The following is a 1,116-nucleotide window of genomic DNA, read 5'->3' as shown; positions in this document are numbered from 1 at the left end:
AAAATTGCAGTTATTTCTCAGGAAGATGCAGATTTTAATTTTTCAGTCATATCAACACTTCTGCTTCTTCATTTTAATAAACATGTCTTTTCTTAGGAAGGATATATATTGGTAACACTTCTGTTAAACCCTAGGGAACTGGTGAATTATGCTTCCACAGAGGAAAATTCTTCCTAACTTCTGATTCATATGCATTCTTTGACAATACTCTTGAGATTAGTTAGATTTGTAATAATACCTTTTTAATAATGCAATGAAATTAAATTATACAATTTATTTCAATAATGCAATAAAATAATTTCAATAATGCAATGAAATTAAAAAATTTTTTGCTGTTAAATTTAATAAAATTAAAGATTTAGACTGTTTTAGGTCACTGAGATGCAAAGATTCTCAATATCATGTATGACTATGAATATGATTTATTTGCAATTCAGTAAATTAAAAAATATATATGTGGAGCGACTGATAAAAATTCACTTTCTTAAGACAAATGACCAGAAAGTAAAGAAAATTAAAGGAAATTGGTACACTTTTGTGATTTATATTTTTTTAAGGAAAGCAAGTAAAAGCAAAAGAGATAGTGACGTGAATGTGATTTTCATTCCCTAGGATGACTTGGATTGGATTCTCACCATGCTGCTGCTGTTGTTAAGTGCCATCAATTTGGTTCCATCTCATAGTGACCCTGCATAGTGTTTTTAAGGAGTGGTTGATGAGTTTGAATCAAAACCCTTGTGATTCAAACAATCTTGCTGTCGAGTGCTTTTTCTACAGTGTCACACCAAGATATGTAACCAATAATGTAAGATGACCCTCAAAATACTAAGAACCACCCTCATAAAAAGTTATTAGGAAAGAAGCAAATTTGAAAATTATTTGAATTAACTCATGAAGATTTTGGATTCTGGAGAGGAAAAGCCTGAATGAGAGTCTAAGACTTTATGAGAAAACTCTGCAAATATCAGCTCAAGAGTTGTGATTCTTACCTAGTCACTCATACATAGGAATGCTGTTGTTCTTGTTAAGTGCTGTCAAATCTGTTCTGATTCATGGCAACCCTGTATTGGGTTACCTAGGAGTGACTGGTGAGATACTGCCTAGGAAAATTCTCAG

This window comes from Chrysochloris asiatica, unplaced genomic scaffold (genome assembly GCF_000296735.1).
Source record: "Chrysochloris asiatica unplaced genomic scaffold, ChrAsi1.0 scaffold00680, whole genome shotgun sequence".
Lineage (NCBI taxonomy): Eukaryota > Metazoa > Chordata > Mammalia > Afrosoricida > Chrysochloridae > Chrysochloris > Chrysochloris asiatica.
This window is presented reverse-complemented; position numbering follows the sequence as displayed.